This window comes from Xiphophorus hellerii, chromosome 22, assembly GCF_003331165.1.
Source record: "Xiphophorus hellerii strain 12219 chromosome 22, Xiphophorus_hellerii-4.1, whole genome shotgun sequence".
In the NCBI taxonomy this organism is placed as follows: domain Eukaryota; kingdom Metazoa; phylum Chordata; class Actinopteri; order Cyprinodontiformes; family Poeciliidae; genus Xiphophorus; species Xiphophorus hellerii.
This window is the reverse complement of record NC_045693.1, coordinates 14895339-14914773: the sequence shown is the minus strand read 5'-3', so window position 1 is coordinate 14914773 and position 19435 is coordinate 14895339. Positions and strand designations below refer to the sequence as shown.

General features: G+C 39.7%; 1 protein-coding gene across 4 annotated transcripts in view; it reads right to left on the bottom strand.

Annotated features, from left to right (window-relative positions):
- slit1a (slit homolog 1a (Drosophila)) overlaps positions 1 to 19435 on the bottom strand; it is a 94399-nt gene that overhangs the window by 44200 nt on the left and 30764 nt on the right. The window lies entirely within an intron of this gene.

Below are 19435 nucleotides of genomic sequence, written 5' to 3'. Positions count from 1 at the left end.
TCAAGCAGTCCTCTACAATTTGCCAGGTAATGCCCCAAGTGCAAAAACTGTTCATGTTAAAGCTTTGGATTAGGAAAGTATTTCTTGGTTTTTCTTCTTTGCTGTTCGGTTTTGTTTTAGCAAAGGCAATGATGAAAGTTGAATTATTCTGGTTCAATGCTTTCAGTATTGTTGCCTAACAAAGCTGTGGGAAAGCTTATACTCTACATGCTTTTAAACTCTGTTTTAAATTATAAGGATGCCCTTCTTCTCTCTTTTTGCAAACAACTGTTAGTGCTCATGTTTTCTGATTCAGTGAAATTAATATTGACAATCACCTCCCGGACGTCTCCATTTTTTTTTTTGTTTGCATGAAGACTTCTGTTATTTAAATGGCCAAAAGAAAACACTGGTGAAATGCCAGATGCCATGGTTGGTACATGCATAAAGAATCCCGAGAGAGAAGACGAGGCAAGGATGAGACACTGTGATGCAAGGCAGGACAGGAAGGCTCTGATCATATGAATACAATACTATGTGTGTAAGTAGTAAAAAAATGAAAGCTCTTGGGTGGACTCCACACACTAAAAACCCATAATCCTGTTAGTACGCTCTAATAGGATTGGCAGGAGTGATCCATACACTCCCATTTATGGTGCTATTTGATTGGATTTGGAGCTCAGGTCGCAGGAGGTCACTTTAAAAATGTAAGTCTGACCAACAACAAAATAAAGGATATAGGCATGATTAAGTTTCTGTATGTTTCATGCCAGAATACCTGCCTATTTTTTTCTTTCCCCCTAATACCGTCTGTTACATCAAACAGCAGAATCATTGTGGTCTTGGTTTAGTTTCTGCAGTCTGTTCTGCGTCTCTAAAGAATTCAACACCGGCTTCTCCTCCTCCAGAAGCCAGAGCAAAATTAAATTTAGCAAAAGAACGTTTCTGCATTTACACATTCTTAAAATGGCAAACAGAACATTTCTGTGGGAGACCATCATGCTGTATTTTACATACTCTGTGGTATCCTTAGCTGTTATTTTCTAAGCACAGCCCCAGCAGTGTGTCGGCTTTGAGATTTCTGACATTGCGGATTAGTTAGAAAGCTGATTTTGAGTGAAGCACTTATCCCTTCGAAATCAAACACAACTATAAGAGAACACTAACCACAAACAGGCATATTGGTCACTACGGTCTCTGAAACTAAAGTCTGACTCCTAATCAAATGTTGCAATTTTACAGCAAAGACCAAAAAACTCTATAGCTTTTGCATTGTAACAGCCAATTTTAAAAAAGTGAGCAATAGCAAAGAAAAAATGTTTTTTTTTCCACGTCTGAGCTTCTGGCCAATGTAGATTTTCTTAAAAAATGTAAGTCTACATGCACCCGGTTAGCTAACCTGAGGGCAATATCTGTGTGAAATACTGCAGGAGCACACAAAGTTAAGCATCAGAAGCAGGAACAGAGGTCACCACCTCCAGATGTCACAAAACTTGCACAGCTCTGTTCAGGGTGAAAAGTCTCACAGAAACCATCAGCACCTTGCAACGCTTTCCTCATACTCCCCGCATTCACTCATTACCAAGCAATGAGTCCCAGTCCGGCCCTCCATCCAGAGTAAGTAATGGTGTCCTGTACCCAGCATACTTGTGAGTCATTTATGATTGCAAGTGTGTGAACCACAAAAAGTGAGTGCAGTTTCGCCATCCTTTACACTGGACCCGTCATAAATTCACCTCATTCCACAGCGTACCTTGCAGGTGGGCAGTTAGTTCATTATGCAGCCTGGGGTTTTGCTCACAGTTCATTCCCTTTGTTACTCTAATGACAGGGGGTAGCACACATGTGTTCAAGTGAATGAGCTTCAGCGCTGAAATGCTCCAGTTGTATTTTCAAGACTGAAACTTCCAAAGATGATATCATTTAACCAATGCATAGTGTTCCAACAATAAACCCAGCTACTGTTTACACCAAACTCAACAAAGACCTGGAACAATTAGCAATGTTATCAGACATAGCTCAAGGCGTCTGGTCTGGTGATTTGCTGCACACTGAAGGCAATGTCTGGTTCCTGTCTGATTCCCATCATTAACCTCTAATTCCTGTCTCAATACACATAATAATAATTCCCCAGAATGCCTATGGTGCCATAATAATATTCACACCAGACATAAAATTGGATTAAAAACATTAGCAAAGCATTTTCTGCATAGGCAATCATTAGTAGCTTCAGTAGGTGCTTCAGCTGTGTAACCCTGCTCTCAGCTTTTTCTGGTTTAAATGTTTAAAGGCTTTGGGCTGAATGAACTGAAGTCTGCAAACTACAATTACATATCAAAACACATGCCTGCATATGAACACCAACAATTGCCCCTTTCACATACAGCGCACTGCAAGAGAATTGATACCACTTGAATTTTTTCCATATTTTGTCAATTTGGCTTCTTTGATCTGGGTTGTTAAGTTTTATATATATTACATATAAAGACATATTTTTCTTGTTAGATTTTTGCAACCTAGCTCAAGCTCAGTCAGACTGGATTGAATGTCTTTTGACAACAGTTTTGAATTATTGCTGCAGATCCTGAATTGGATTTAGATCTGGAGTCTGATTGTGTTGTTTTAAAACAAATGTATTATGCTTTGATCTGAACCCAATCCCATTATAGCTCTGACTGCATGTTTAGTGTCATTGTCCTGGAAGCTAAACCACTGCCTGGCTCCTAAGCCTTTTGCAGGCTACATAAGGTTTTCTTTCACTATTGTCCTGAATTTAGTATCATCCATCTTCTCAGTGACTAACCAGTTTGCTCACTGCCACTGAAGAAAATCCTCCCCACAGTATAATGCTGCCTTCAGCGTGTAACTCCATTACTCAGGATTTCTGTTCCCTACAGAGTGCTTTTCATGTTATCCAGAAATGATCTTTATTCCTGATCTATCTGCTGTGTCCCTTGCTCTTCATGTTTTTGTTTTTTTTTATTTGTCAACCACTATTCCTTAGCAAATCTCTGAAGAATTCACAAGAAAGTTTTATTCACCTTGAGTTTGAATTATGTTCAGGAGTAGTCTATTTACTAATTTGGTGATTTCTGAATCAATTGGGTTTTCTAGATTTTAAATAAAGGTATCAGAGTAAATGTCTACTGCCCTTTTTAGACTTTGCTTTGCAAATGTGCAGACAACATGTTGATCTATTTAAAAAAATTAAGGCTTGAGTTAGTAACATTTCCAAAATGCGAAAAACTACAAAGGGAGTGGATACTTTTGGAAACCAGTTTATTTTATGGAATAACAAGGCCCATTGTTAGCTTGTTATTGTTAGCTTGTTTTTTGGTCAGTAAGTGAATTTATTTTGTAGCGCACGGTTTTCCCTGTTTGCTCAGTGTTTGTATGAAGTCATGCAATTTGATTTCAAACTCAAAGCAGTAAAACTGTAGCTGACTAAACCTGACAGTTCATCCACATTTACACAGGATTTTTTTGTGTTATTTGCACATTTCACCCTTATTTCATCACTCTGTTGAACTTGGTACTTAGAGGTCCAGACAGGGAAGCATTGACAAAATTTTAATTTGATTTAAAGACTGACTGAAATGTCTTCAGTAAACCTAAACCCTATCTGTGGATGACAACATTTCATACCATTAAGCAGCATGTACCTAAAGTGTAAGTGCTTTCCCATTCTTTGTTGCATTTGCACGATAAAAAGATGTTTATTTTAGCCAAATGCTCTTAGTACTTCTTAATTTTATTCTTCCATCTAAAAATAGGGAAAAAAAGAAGTGGAATGTGTTTGATTACTTACTCATTAGGAGAGTTAATGAGGTGTGTGAGAGCTGTTAAAAGAATGGCAGTATGCTGCCTCTAAATGCTAACTGCCTTCTTCCTCTCTGCACGGTAAAAGCTCACAAGTAGTTACACACATAAACAACCACATTTACAAAGTGTTTGCCTTCAGAGAAAAGCTGTTTGGGCTGGAAATGATCCAAAATAATACCTCAATGTCCAACTGTGGAATAAAACACCAACACATCAAAATAAACAAATCAAACTGTTCTACAGTTTCAAAAGAAGTCAGTAAGCATGGTGCTGTACAAATTAAAGTGGCTCCAATATTGTGCTTTGATCATTTTTGGACACATGGAAAATAAAAGTAAAAAAAAAAAAAACTGTGTGAAAAGCAAAAGCTAACATTTAACCCCTTTATCTGATTACCCCACTCAACAGACCATGGCAGACAATACTAATATTTTTTGAGAAAAGTGTATTGTCTCTGTAAAATACTGATCAAAACATCCAGAAATGTATTTTATTTTTTTTATTTCATGATTCCTGCACAAATGGCCACTCATACTAAGCCTTCTTTTCTGTTGGAGACTTCTTCTTATGCGGACATAACTGAAGTAAAATGAACTGAAAAAGAGCTAAGTGACGTGAGATCAGCTGATAAGAGTGGACAGAAAAGCTAAAAGATTCTTTGCTTGGCTCAGACTTGATGAAAAGTGGTGTTTTCCTGTCAGTGGAGATGCTACAGCTTATGCAACCCAGTCAGTAAAGAGTCTAATGCAAAATGAAAAAGCAGCAGAGGAAAAAGTGAAGAGAGGTAAAGTTATGAGCTGGAGCTTTGTCTTAAATTGTTTGTTGTGCTAAGTGCCTGTATCATTGACTAAGATCTTGGTCAAAAAACAAGCCAAAAGAAAAATCATAAAAAAGCAAACAAATGACAAAACATGACTGTCATTATTTTATAAACATTTATATGATTTGAATTAAAAAGACAAGAAAGCAACATCTTTTGTCAGATGGAAAAGAGGGAAAGTGTAAAGAGTGGGGGATAACAGAAAGAGAACGAAGTGAGAAGAAGCATAAATTGATGCTGCGGGGCTTCTGGGTTCTTGCCAAAGCATGGCCTTGCATGTGTTTGTATTTGTGTGGCCCACAGAGAGTGACTGTGTGCAGCAAGGATGATCCATGCTTTCCCTCTTACCCTCATGTCTTCCTTTAAAAAAAAAAAAATTCTCTCCACACCTTGACTTTTATCTCAATTCCTCCTTGAAACAAATGATAGATGAGCCTTCTAGCTCCCTTTCCCTTCACTTGTTTGCTCCCATGTACAGCAGATGTTTTGCACCTCCATAATCCCAACAAGAGAGCCAGACACAACCATTATTATCACCATGATTACCAGTATCCGCCAGAGGTCAAACAAAGTATTAAAGTCTCAAAACAGTAATCCGTGTTCACACACATTATTCTGGGCAGGCACGCCCATTTGTGTAGCTTTTATAAAGGAAAGAAAAGACAGTTTGCTTTAGGAAAACTCAGACATAGAAATTCAGGAGGGAAAATATCACTGTGCTGCTTGTTTTGGACAGTGTACAGACTCTACAATGGACCAAAATGCAAAACAAATTCTGTACTTATACAGAATGAGGCAAGGCTCAATAGCACATGTTTGCCTTTGTGGCTTTTGTTTTCCTTTGAAAGATAATCCAACACTTGTCAACCAAACCAAGTATAAACAGTCAATCAATGGGAAGAAATGCATGGTACTGCTCTAGTTTTTATTTATTTGTACATAAGTCAGCATTATAAGATAAAATTCAGACACTGTAAATTTCATTTTGATACATAGAATAAATCAGATATATAGACTAAACACCAACTTCAATAGTGAGGGTCACCAGCCCATGTAACAGGCAAATTAATAGTGTGAAAAGTTCAATCAGGAAATACTGTTTGGAGATTTTGGTGAAATATCGTATTTTGCATATGAACTATACTTTTATTAATAAACACATTGGCAACATGGACAGTGGTGGAAACTTAGTGTAATAGCTAAGAAAAAAAGTGACTCTTAATTGATAATATTGTGACTGTTGGCTAATGTCTTACTGACCTTGTTCAGCTTTAAATGCACTATATATTATTTATTTTTTACCTATTTTAGTATGCGGGGCAAATTCACCAGCATTGTTATTTTTATTTTCAAATGTCTATTCTTTGAAAAATCCTTGGATTCAAATGTAGGAGGAGCTGCGGTTCATACATAAATACATTTACTTATGTGTTGAAGAGTGTCTGTGTTGCTCTTAATTAAACATACATTTAATAGATGTTCCACAAATAACTGTAGTCCAAGAATAATTTTACAAGTTGTACCTTAAGGCTCTTCGTTGGTTTGAAGAGCGCTGATGTTTTTGCAATTGGAAATATTTCCCAACAGATGAATTTGGCTTTCTCGTGAGCAATGGAGAAGTGTAGATGTTTTTTTTTTGTTTTGTTTTGTAGCCAGCTGTCCAGCAGTGCAAAGCAACATATAAGGAAGAGGCTGCACTTAATACAGTCGCAGAAAGCACTGGTTATGCTAGCACTCTGACTTGCATCATAATAAAATGCCTTCAAACAGTACAAACGATATGACCATAATTTTTTTAAACCTTGGTATTCCTTGATACTGCTTACCCAATACCTCTTTTGATGTAGTCTATTAATCTATTAAAACAGCTTTTGTTTCCTAGATGTGGAATTTCCTTACTTTTTATAAGGGACAGCCAGCACCTAACAAAACTGTTTTAGAAAGCCCAAAAAACCTGGTCTTTAAGATCTCTTGAAAAGATTACAAAAACATTTGGCAAGCCAAATATAAAGAAATTGCACAGTAGTGTATGTCATCAAACTGTTATCGAATTCCAGCAGACCTCACATGAAGCTATGCCATAGTTCCCACTGACACATTCAACTCTTCAATGTCTTGGATTTCTACACATGCCAAAAAGGAAAATAAGAGTCAGTGTGGAAACATCTCAAGAGAACTTGTGATTGATTCTGACGATGAAAAATAAAGCCAAAATAACACTCGTTGTCTCCCGTTTTCTCATCACTCTCATAGTACATGACCAAACCAACAAACTGCCTCTTTTTGATGGGACCTAAAGGGGATTTCATGGATGGAGTGCACTCTAATCATCTACAGTCACAAATCAATGAGAAACACACATCGCTCACAGACGGGAACACTCACCGACCACCAAGAGAAAACACAGTGTCAGTGGAACTTATCGAGTCCACATGAGGGCCGACAGACATGCACATACACTAACATACTGAGACTCAAGACAGAGTTGGTTAAACTGCTGCCCACATCTCCTCTTTCACTAAAAATGATTCATGATGTCTGTGTGTCTCTGTCAGCTTTTAAAGTCCAATGTGAGCGCATACATTTGCCTACCACCCGGCAAGCTAATCTATGCTTTTTCCAAGCTCATGATTCCCTCCTAATATTAAATCTACTTGGGTTTTTGAGTCTGCCTAGGAAATTTGTTCACAGTAAAGCAGAATGATAAGGTCTGACTGAGCACCACGGATCATGATGACACTTAGCAGCACTACAGATGTATGGCAAGGTATGAGATCTCTGAGAATTGCACTTGAGGAAAACCAAGGTCTCCCCATCCATCATGTTATTTACTTTCTGGACAATATTAGAAAACCTTATAAAGAAAGGAGAGAACGGGCCTCTCAACAGGTCCATTATCACTGCTATTACCTCTCTCTACATTAGCCAGGAGGCTCCCTTCAGCCCAGAAAAAAATGATCCCCATCTCTGAGAGTAGCCTGGAAATCATTTTGTTAGATTGCACTAATGTTTTGAACAGAGTCAGAGCGTGAGTAAAAAGGGAAGGAGGAATCCATTTAGAAGGACAACAATGTAAAGCTGGTTGGTAATTCTCTCTCTCTCTTGTGTGGTCTTACTAAACTGGTTAAACGTGCCTCTTTGTGAACGGTTGGCTACCAAGAAAGTGGAAAACCGATCCCAAAGATCGGATGACAGCTTTTCCTGGAAGCGCTGGTCTGAGGTCAGCGATATTGAGCCACTGTGATGACAGATCCACCACACCTAACCACAGGCAGCTGATAGTAGATCAGACAACTTCCAGAAAAACACATGTTCAGAAGCTGTGTCAATCAAGACAATACGCAAACACTTAAGACATTTAACTCAATCCAAAAAAGATAAAAGAATATATACATATATTTGATGAGTCCACAGCAAAATGAACCCCAGCGAAGGCTATCTTCTTCCCCTTAGAGTCAAACCCTCCTCAATCCTCCAGAGTGACTGAAATTGAGAGTGAAACCCGGCATTACTTTAAATATTTGCCATCACCACCACAGATGGAAAGTATCAGTAGGGTGAGAGGAGAGAAGAAGAGGAGAGGACTAAGCCAGAGGCAAGGTGAGCAAAGAGGTTACCTTTATGTTCATTCTCCTTCTGAATCCCTCTGGAAGTTAAAGGCAAAAAGTGCCTTGAGCTACATGCCTAGAGTAAGTCAAGGACACCAAGTCTAAACAAAGGAGCACAAGTAATAAAAGAAACTTAAGAGTGTAACTCTTAAGCAACTGTTACACTGTTTTCTACCTTGTTCAATATGTTGGCATGTGAAAAAGTGCTACATACAGTAGATCTATGAAGAGGTAAAATAGATTTTGTGGAAATCAAGTCCTAGCTAGTCTTTGAAGTACAGTATATAAACCATTGTTAAGGCTCTCGTGGTTTATAATGTGCATGTGTATTGGAGTCAAAGATATGGAATTCACCATGCTAAGTACTGTATTTTCCAGACTATAAGTCGCTCCGTAGCATAAGTCTCATTTATCTGGAAATTATTAAATGTAAGGGGGACCTTGTTCATGCTAATGATGTGATCCTGTGACATCTTGTGTTCAGTTGCTTCTCCACAAGCTCTCAGCTTTGGCTAGGAAATCTGTTGGATGTTTCTGACACACCAATGTTCATGCTCTAAGTCCAGGTTGGTCAGGAATGGCTCCGCTCTACCAGCAAAGTACGCAGAGGAGAGGAGAAGCAAGCAGTGTAAATCTGGGGGGATAGAGAGGAAGCTGCAGAAAATGCTTAAGGATCAACTGTATATGAGAAAGGTTACCCACTGGCTTCAACTTATAGTTATGTGTGAGACCAGTGTGTTGTGCTGTTTGACTAAAACAATACTGACATACAAAGGTAAGATAAGGTTTCATAATGATCTGCCAATACCTTAACAAATAAAAAACCATCCCTGTTCATTTGGAAGCATTGCAATTAATCTTGATCAAATTTTCTTTGTAAACTGACAAAATTTTATTGCTTTTGTGGTGATGCAGAATCGTTTAATTGAGATTAATGCCAAAAATATTGAATGAATGGATTAATTTATTTCAGCCGTTCCAAAAAAAAAAGAATTAAATAAATCAAAGTTCAAAATTTCTCAGTGTGAATGCAACACAGTACCCCACATACACAATTGCACACAAATACACCACTTATTTGGTGAATGTGTCTGGCAAGGAGAACGACAAAATTGTAAGACCCATTTTTCTAACAAATACTACATTGTGTGGACTCCCTGCTCCTTATCGGGCTCCATGGAAACCCAGTATTTTTAAGTTAGGGGAGAGGTTTAGGACTAAGGTATGAGTCCTTATTCCTAAACCTAAGGACTCATTAGGGACAGGGGTTGACTATATAAATGAATGAAAAATGAAGGGAAGTCAATTCAAAATTTTTGCAAAGACAGAAAGATGCAATATGCTTATGAGTGTGTGTGTGTATCTGTGTCTATTTGGGGGGACTGTGTTTTGTTTTTTTTGTTTTTTACAGATTCGCATGCTTTGTTTGTGAGAGGATGGCTGAGACTGGCAGAGGACAATAAAGACGGTCCCAGCTGTGTTGTAGTGGGTGGGATTCGTCCTGAGAAAAAGTGTTTAACAATGAACATCATTGCCTGTTTGGGATGTTTACCCTGTTCTCTATGCTGCTGCTGAATACCCTCATCCTCCCACACTGACAGCCCACATACAGCCTGGACAAGGGATTGAGTGATGGAGACTGAGCAACCACCACTCAGTAAAACACACAGAAAGGGTTTCTGCTGGTAGTGTCAGAAAATGTACAATAACCAACAACATGATAATGGTGACGGTTTTTGCAATTAACTGATAAAGACTGTTTCATAGGAAACTAGCAACACTGAGGCTGTTATAGCTGTTTCTGATAGAAAAAAAAAACAAGATTAAGTTTCTGTAAAATTCTCAGTTTTGGTTTTTGAAAAAATCTTCTTTGAATTTGTCTGGCAACACAAACCTTGGAATTTATACTTCAACAACCTTTTGCAGCCATGTTCAACTTTCTCTCTAGACTACAACCTTTAACAGTTTCTTCAATTCATTGTGCATTGTGTTTTAGTCTCTGGCACTTCTTAAAGTAATTTTGAAGCATAGCATACGGCCTTGAGGTGTATCCATTAATGAGTGACCAGCCTGCAGCAGCAGATGTGATCTGCAATGCTCCAGAGATGAGGCCAGACTACGCTTTCAGGATTAATGAACCCTTGCAGAGGTGCAGCCGTAGGCATGAATCTGGCCCCACAGTGGTCCAATACACACCCACTCACCAAAAAAAAAAAAACCTTGAATGAAAGACATGTTTCTTTCCTTTTCTGGCAGAGTCCAAAACAATCCAGTTTGTAGCACATCCATCATTATTCACATACATTAGCATAAAGTCTTATTACCCCCAGGGCTGGGGATCATTTGCTAATGATAGGTGCATGCCAGCACAGTTAGCATACTGTCGCTGTCCAGATGCGACCAATACCTTTAGATTGATGGCTAAAATGAAGAGAGCTCTTTGAAGAAGAGGAAATAAAATAACTTTGTGTCCCATGTAAACACTAAATCAAGCTAAACCAACATCTGTCTGTTCCTGACATCAGACAAGAATGTAATCTTGTCTGATAGCATGTGCCTTTGTGCATTCCTGCAAACAACTTCATTGCTATAAGTTCTGCATGGATGCTGATGTGTAGCCCAGGGCCTGGAACACAAAGACTATTGTGTGTTTGGTGTGTGTCGGGGAGACTGTCAGAGTCTGTGTATCAGAACGCCAGGCTGGCACTCACTAAAGGAGCAACTGCCAAAGCAGGGGGCATGAAATTAAAACTCATCACCCAAGAAAGAACGGACAAAATAAGTCATAGAGAGGAGGTGGAGTAGAAAAAGGAAGCAGAGGGCGCATGGAGGAGAAACAAAGGATAATAAAGATGCTGACAGGACGCAATAGGCAGTATAAAATCACCCAGGTCAAAGAAGGAAACAAAAGAAATTTGAAGCAGTCGAATGGAAATGTGCTCTGCATCAGTGACGCCTGCTGTTAGTCTTCTATATCTGTGGCAGGAAAAAAAGAGATCTGGAAAAGCACTTCTCAAACTATAGAAAAACCACAAGAAAGACTGTCAACTTTTTGGGAGAAAAAGAGCTGCTGACCCTCGGAACTTCAAGCCATACATCAACGTACGTGTTGACTTGCCTTGTTGCCAGACATACATTTGGTTTCTGTTTCTTGTAATGGAAGTATATCACCCCACTGGTTTAGAGCTAATCAACACAAAGGTTGTACACACATATTCTATGTGTATGTAGGCGTCTTCCCTACAATTTTCAACTTTGACCTCAGGAAAGAGCAGGAAGCCCCAAGAGGCTTTGATGGATTTGCCAGAAACAACGAATGTGTACACGCGAGTAACATTTGTATGCTCACCTGACCATTCTTCATCCTATAGTTCAACATATATATATATATATTTTTTTTTTTTTGCAACATTCTTCCGCTCAGAGAAAACCAATCATCCAGTGATCCATTTTATTGGTACAAAAGTATTTACTGAGAAAATAATACACACAGAAGTTATGCTGCAGTGCAGTCAGACAAATGGCTGGGAATAGGCAGTCAGACGTCCTCATCAGGCAGTTTCTGTCTCACGCCAGCACTGACCTTTCACCCCGGCTCTATGAGTCAGGCTGGGAGAGCCGTGAGCGTGACCAATCCATTAGGCTGCTCTGACAAGGATGAGGGTGACATCTGAACCCCCAGAGGCAAGGGAGGGACAGAGCGCGCAAATAGGAGGACTAATAAGAAGCTGGATGCTGTACAACTTTAATGACTGATTGGTTTTATTTCAGCTATACTTTCAGTTTAGCTTTGAATACTGGATTGAGTATTCAAGCTGTTTTATTTTCACAACATAAATTGTTTATTAGCACACAAGCCATAATCAAAATATCGAGCAAAATGGTGATGGAGTATGGCATTTACCTCTACTAGAAAAGTACTTTAGTAAAGGTAAACCTAACAGTAAAATCTTTAAAATTAAAATAAAATAATGCTTTTGAAAAAAGGTTGCACAAAGTTACAAAGCTGCTTCTTTGTTTAACAGTAAAAATCTACAAAAATCTGATTTACAAATAAACACTGGCAGTAAAATCATCCAGGTTTACGACGGAGGTGTCAGACAAAAACCCCAACAGCAAAGACTAATTGGGTTTCTCATTTACTCCTGAGCAAGACAGATTATAGCTTTCTATATTTTTCTGCATAAAGTAGCTGTTGCGCTACATCACGATATTCAACTTTGTTCTCTTTTAGAGTCATGTTATGTGGGAGAACTTTTATATGTTGGGTTGTGAAATCATAATTTTATTTACTTTGATTTCAAAGGAAATTGAAGCTGCATTTCATTTATTAATAATTCACACAGTAAGAGAAAGAGCTGTCAGTATTACACAGCTCTGTAGCTAAACATATTTTTTGAAAACGAAAGACAAGATGTGCGCCAAAAACAGACAGATTGTAGGTTAATGCAATAAGTTCCAGATCTCACATTCAAAATGTATATTTAGTGAATAAACATGACTGTGACTTTCTCTCCAGTCATGTTGTTTTCAATTTTATTTTATATATATAAAATGGAAGCTAAGGCAATCTTCCAAATACTTGCTAAAATTCAAATTAGTGCAATGTCTTAATGAGTTAGGGAAAATTTGAAAGCTTCAATAACAGCAGGGATTTGTTGTTTCAAGCTGAAAAAGGAGACCTTGGCAGGAAATTAAGGAAGGAGAAGGAGTCACTGTGTATACAAAGGAGGTGGGGAAGAGAATAACTTTTAAGGATGAGCAAATGAGAGTGAAAACGTTTTTTTGGGAATGCTTTTGTCTCTGTTTGCTAATATTTGCTCTTAGATTTAGCTTTTTCCCCTTTGCTTGCTGTTGACAGATAGGAACAAAAAGGGAGATAGCCAGATGGTTACCTAGTAGCCAGACTTTTGTGCTTAAATCCGTGAGTATGTGAGTGCAGTTGACAGGTTTCCAAGCAGCAAGTGGTGAGCACTGGCAGAAAGTATCACATGTGAGAATCTGGTTTACCACTCAAAGGTTCATGAGGTAAAACCTCCTTTAAACTGACTTGAACGGGAAAAGTCCACTTGCACAAAGGAGAGAGAAGAGACAATGAGAAAAGGATGGAGACGTTCAGATTTCTTCCATATGGTGCCATGATCCTCTTTAAATCCTCCGTGCCCTCCCCACGTCCCTCTCGTCTCATGGGGTGTCCGGGGTTGGGGCAGCCTGGGTGTCTGCCTAAAGGCCAGTCTCACAGCAGGCCAGTCTTTACAGCAGTACTTTGATGTCTTTGTGGTGAAACACCTTGCCTCATGTCCACGCTCATTAACTTTGTCAATGACAGATCAATGTGAGCCTGCTGAATACCAGACTGCCTTGAAATTACAGCCCATTTATGTGCCGGGTCTGAACGGACCTTGGCTTCTCCTGAATAAACACATATTGCCGCGACGGACAGAACCTTCACTCATGACGGCACCTACTTTAAAAAAGCAGGAAAGATGTGGCTCTGCTTAACACCATGCATATGCCGGCTTCCTATGGCTTAGTGCTCTGAGACAGCAGTCACATCTCTCTGCATCCTGTAGGCCACAGTTTAATAAATAAAACATCCAGGCCTCTGGATGTAGTGTACTTTAATGTCACCCAGACAAGTAGTGTATAGGTAGATTCATGAAAGTATGTCAGGATTGTTTTTAGTACATGATCGATGTCATTTGGATGTGAAGCTTGCTGTCGGCTGTTTAAAGGATATTACCTTTGATATTTTTAACTGGTTTTATCTCCAACTGCAGCACATTTATTGTTGAATTTAGCTTCATTTCTCTTTTTTTTCTGGCCACTGTAGAAAAGATCAATCTGTTTGGACCCTTTTTGGCTTCAAGCCTTGAACATCTCACAAAAAGCTGTGCTAAAGCAATCCAAAAATATAAAAACTGTGGCCCAACTGCAAACCTACTAAGACATGGCTGTTCACCGAAACTGACTTGACAAAACCCATCGTAACTCTGGAGAAGCAGCAGAAATCCACAGCTTATGTACATAATCTGTTGACAGGACAACTATTGGAGTCGATGATAATCCTTTTTGCAGTTTGCACCAAATCATGCAGTCACAACAAACATGTGGAGGAAAGTGCTTTGGTCAGATGAGACCTAAAGAGAATTTTTTGACCCAACGTGAAAACACTGTGTGGCAAAAGTAACAGCGCTCATCACACTAAAGACATAATCTTCATGGTAGAAAATTGAGGTGGCAGGATCACGTTGTGAGAATACTTTTTCAGCAGGGACAGGGAAGCTAGGCAGAGTTGAAATTAATGTGAATGCAAATAATGGTAACAATACTTTTGAAGGCACTGAAACTACTACTGCTCATATTGTTGGTTACTAAAGTCTTACATCGGAGAAAAAACGTTGAATTAAATTGAAAGTGAGTACTTTTGATTTATGAAAGAGTACATGAGTCTTCATGCAACATTAGGAGCCCAATAAAAATAGTTTAAACAAGTTCTAAATAAGATCAGATATCTGAGAAACCCATCAATAAATAAGAAAGTATCCAAGTATCCATTATATACCCAACTCATAGAATACAGACTAAACAGTAAGTTCAAGTTTCCCTGGGCCATTTAAGGTCATTGTTTTTATCCAGACATTTCAGAAACCAGGAAATTTAAACTATGATCCATTAATGTCAAACATGCAACTTTTGCTGTCATCATCATCATCATCATATGTTTTTCACAAGCTAACCAAAATTCACTGAAATAATATTGCATACTCCAATATTGTTTTTTGCCCACACATTCTGCATATTTACATAAAATTACTTTATAGATAGTTCTATGTATACATTTAATCCTCCCACGCATCAACGTAACACATTGATGCACGGGCACACACAAACAAACACAAAGGCTCGTACACACAAACATCTGCAGCCAGAGAGATCATCTGAACTCTAAATATTTAAAAAGCCTATTCCTCTGCCTGTAATTAAAACCACTGCAGCATTTCAGAGTCGTATCCCCTACCACCACCCCATCTCTCTCCCTCTGGATCCTCGTCTGTTATTCTTCCTTCCTCCATTTTGACCTTTGCTTTTGTTGCTTAGAAATAGGATTTGTGAAAATCTCCCCAAAGCAATAAAACTGTGGGAAACCTCTGTGTGACAGCTAATGTGGTTTTATTTATCAGTAAAAGGAAAAGTTAAAGTTCTTCATTCTGATGAGATGCAGTCACCACTCTTGAAGAAACAATCGACTTTCCTGAGACAAGTAATGATATGTCGGGAAGTTCCACAGTGCAAACATGGGATCTGTGAGTCAGCGCCATGCACTGTTTGGCCACAAAACGAGGGGGCTGCTGTCGTGTCCGGGCCTGCGAAAGATACCGGGACTAAATCTCCTGCTGCTTCCTCCCATTAGAATTCTCCCAAATCCCACCTTTATCGGCGTGTTTGCTCTGTGGAGCTCACTAATGCTCTCCAGCTTCTCTCACAAGGCAGGTGTTTATATGCATGTGTGAGAGTGTTTGCTTTGGCCTGCTCTGCCATGCTTTCCAAGCCATCGCCATCGGTGTGGAGGGAGTGTAAGAAGGTCTATAAGGGAGGGGAGACGGACACATTCAAACAGAGGAGTTCCTGGAAAGGAACGCATTCAGTTTAGTTCAGTTTTTCAACTTCAGACGCTGTCGATGCAGCGCGCACATGTGTGTGTGGAGTTGTAAACAAGCACTTCTCATGAAGTGAAGATGGTCTAGAGAGAGCTGCTCTCATTTCAAACATCATTTATTTATTACACCCCTGTGTGCGAGACTCTCACGCGCAGACACAAACACATGCGGTGACAGAAATTCTGCAGTTTATTCCATCACGCTCCAGCGATCAACCTCATTCCCTTTCCACCCCCTCCGTCCTTCCTTTCTTCCCTAAAAATCAATGGACTGTTTTGTCACCCAAAGCTGTATTTCGTGCAATATTCATCTGAAGGGGGGGGGGGGGGGGGGGAGCTCATCTCACACTCAATGAATTTTCATAAACTCCACAAGGCACTGATTGGTAAATGAAGGACATCATGCTTGACACACATTAATACACGCATGCTAAAGCACACCAACAACCCCATTATCTAAGCGTCAGGCGAGGGCTTTGTTTGGTACTGCTAGAATTTGACAGTGATTTATGGAGAAAGGGAGTCACACTACACCCTGATACGCACAGAAACTCTAAGCAAGGTTACTAGTCCAAACATAGGCACAAAGAAAGGTTATTGCAAGAGCAACAAAGCCTCGCTGACAGCAGTGCGTGCTCCGGACCGGGGTCAACACCACATCATCGGCTTGATTCAGTCGACCCACTGCATCAATGCTTCGACTGCATTCAATAAGCACCTTTGACAATTTCAGTGAATATGAATATGAATGTGCCTGCTTGATTATTAAATGGCTTATTAATGATTCATCTGAAAACGGAAACTATCTGAAGTTATTTTCTACTGCATTGCCCTTGTGGTTTTGTCAGAGTGCTGAACCCTGAAAGGTCAGACACACCCTGCCTCCCAGCACAGGTATGCCATCCAAAGTGCCAGTCTTTTTTTTTTTTCCTCCTTCTGCAGAAACATGTTAGATCCGCTTCGTATCTGCTATCGGTTACAGCACAGGTGAGGACATCGCATTCCTTCTGACTCATTCTGAGAGTTCAGCACACAAGGCAGTGATTTAGCAAGCAATTTGTGACGACTTTAGCTCCATGGCCGCGTTTGGAACACACACATGCAAAAGCTGCAGGAGGAAAAAAAACAAATTCCCAGGGGAATAGTTTTTTATTTTTTTTTTTCCACCAGCACACGGTGACTGCAGAGCTTTTCTGCAGCGCATTGCAGAATCTACATGGGGGGTGCAATTTGTTTGTATGCACATTTTATGCAGAGACGTATACTTCAAGGCAAAATGGGCGATTAAAGGAGTGGGACAGGAAGAGGAGATAACAGTCACCTATAAAACTGAAAAAGCAAATTAAAACACTGATGACTCACAGACACATTGCACTGACAGTAAGTCATTCTTAATGAAGCCTAATTTAAGGGGTAAAATACCACTGGATGGTTTTGCCTTTTGTTGCTAAAGGATCAAAGGATGAGTGAGTAAATGCAGGAATGCACAGCCAACACCAAGGTCACATCCGTTACAATATGAGTGCTGTAAAGCAGAAGAATAGAGGATAGAATGGGCCATTCCTCTCCATTTTACTCATTTCACCACTCTTACTCTCTTGATGAGTGCTTCAACGTTTTTGTTTTTTAGGGGTTTTTTTTGCAGTAATACCATTGATTTGTCCATGTGTGTCAGGGTGTGTTTAGTTGAGGTTTGGAAAGCCACTCCAGGCCTCTCTGAGAACCCCTTACCCTCTGTGTTGTGCAGACCAAAGAGAAACATCATTGAGGTGAAAGAAAAATACAGAGAAAGGGCGAGAAATGAAAGACAGAGCAGGTATGAGTGGCTGTAACAGTAGAGACATGTGAGAGACTGCTCTATTCAGTATTGTTTAACTGTGGCGGTGTTGGGTGTTTGTTTCCTTAATTTCCTCTACAGAGCTTTACAGCAGCTCTTGTGTTTCACATTAATTATGTTTTCTTAGAGCTCCTCCGTGCCCCTCCCCCTTGCTGTTGACTGACAGCCTCCGCTGCCTCCTGGCCCAGCCCGGGTTGGCTTGGAGCAGGGGAGTGGGTGATTGAATGGGCTAATAAATAGTGAAGGAGGGGTTGGTCACACCCCACACTATTGTACCGGCGCTGTCACGCCTGACCCTTAACCAAACACATATAAATGCACCCACAGACACATATACACACAAGCTTGTGCACCCCCACACACAGATCTACACACCCACCTTCACATCACCTCTGTCAGCCCTGACCCTGTACCGAATACGCCCCCCCACCCCATCAAATGAGGCCCCCAGCCATCACCTAGCAACCAAGGGAACAATGAGCTCCGAGGAGACGGAATGGGTTGAGCAAAGAGCAGGCTATTCTCCAGGGTATGGAGAGAGTGATGGAGAGATGGAAGCCAAGTTGGAGAGAGGAGGCGATGGAGGGTGATGGGAATGGTGTTAGGACACATCTTTAACCATGTCACAAAGAAGGTGCCTGCCTGGGAAACAAGGCAGTGCTTCTCTAACCCCGCAGGACGTCTACGTTCAGCTCTGCTCCACTCGGCTCACTTCACTTTTAAAATCGTACATTGAGAAGTAAAACGAAGACTAACTTCCACGTTTTTTTCTTCTTTCAGGCCAGGTTAAAGGGAAGAACTGTGAAAGAAAAAGTAAACTTCTGAACATACTGACGTCTGGATGGAGAAATTACTTTCAATAAAACCAAGCAGATGTTTTACTGATTTCATTGTTGACACAGGCATCTTAAGATGTTGACTTTTTCCCTCTTGTCAAATCTCTGACTGACTGCTCATGAATGACATTAGCACAAATCTGTGACCATCTATCAACTTTCTATATGTAGGAACACAGGTAGGAAGGTGAATGAGGGTGTGTTATGAGAGGAGCACCCCATAACTCTGCCTATTCAGTCTCCATAGAAACTGTTAGGACCTGCATTATAAATAGAGATTAAATTACACTGATAAAGTTATACGCATGACTACCTCTGACATTAATGTTCAACCACCTTATGCTTCAGTCCTAGTTTGGATCAGTAAAACTTGCCAAGGTTCTATTTTATTGCTAAATTACGTCAGCTTAGTAGCATTTATAAAAATTAATAAAGATGCTTTAATTAAAATATACTGAGTGATGAGAAGGGGAGGAAAAGGAGAGAGAATAGCCAGTCACTGACCTTTTAAAACTTTTGATAAGGCTTGAAAGTGCTTCACTGTTTTATAAACAGTTTTATGGAGTGAAACTGAGTTATATGGAGCTGAAGCTGAAAACACAAATAACTTAAACGACAAGAAATCCTTGAGCTGGGATTTCCGACTCAATTTTTTCTTATTTTATATAATAAAGTATTCGGTAATTAAATGTTTTTACAAAAGGCACTTAACCTATTACTTAGGTTAAATGTAATGAAGGAGACCAGGACAATATGAGATGAAAAGATACAGAAAAAAAAAGCTACAAACATCTCAAACCATCATTCATTGACATTCACAACTGATACTTCAGAAAGCAAAAGCTTTTAGATTGTTATTGCTCTCAGAAAGCA